Here is an 803-nt window from a genome sequence, read left to right as displayed (position 1 = left end):
AACCTTGTGTCTTCTGTGACTCATGTAAACTTTTTTTTATGTTATAAAATGACAAAAATGGTGCACATTCCAACCTCCAACCACTGACCCCTGAACAGACTTGGATCCTTTTAGGTTATATCTTCTCTTTTGTGAAACTTAACCTAATTTTCACAGTTTTTTTTCATGTATCTATGAAATCTATAAGAACTACTAAACAATTTGCAGGTCACACATTTCTTTACGAGAAAACATGAAAGCATTAAAATCACAACTATAGTTTTCCTTGGAGTTCACACTGAAAACCTCTTAGAAGGGGCATGCCTTATCTGAAATATCACCCATAAAGCATATAAAAAACGGTGGAACTAAGTATTTCTATTACATTAGGAAGAAAATAAAATCAGTAGTTACCCCTAAAAGGAATAAAAACAATAATCAACAAGAAATATTATCACAGAATTTTCTTTGGAACTTTTGGAAAATGGACGAAATGTAATGATAGTCATAATAAAAATATACTTATTTTAATTCATTCATAACTGTTACCGTAACGAGTGATTCCGTTTTTTTGTCTTTTCAATTTCTCTACTATGTTTACTACATATATTTATACCGTCTTTAATCTACATCTTTCTGCTGCACTTAAATATGTGTGATTTGAGAAATATTTAGCAAGATAGTATTCATCGTAGATTTAACTAGAAAACTTTTTGAAAATTAATGAGATCTAATGATAATATATGTATATGCATATGAATTAATTTACTGTTGTTACTGTATGAATGATTCCGTTTTCTATCGTTTTCTTTCTCCGTCTTCTG

At 29.5% G+C, this 803-nt stretch overlaps 1 protein-coding gene across 1 annotated transcript in view; it reads right to left on the bottom strand.

Moving 5' to 3' along the window:
• The window catches only part of LOC119591414 (dipeptidase 1-like), a gene marked incomplete at both ends in the record, with an annotated part of 94,984 nt that overhangs the window by 56,926 nt on the left and 37,255 nt on the right, over window positions 1-803 (bottom strand).

This window comes from Penaeus monodon, chromosome 28 (assembly GCF_015228065.2).
Source record: "Penaeus monodon isolate SGIC_2016 chromosome 28, NSTDA_Pmon_1, whole genome shotgun sequence".
Lineage (NCBI taxonomy): Eukaryota > Metazoa > Arthropoda > Malacostraca > Decapoda > Penaeidae > Penaeus > Penaeus monodon.
Note: the sequence above shows the minus strand (reverse complement) of the source record. Positions and strands in the feature narration are given on the sequence as shown.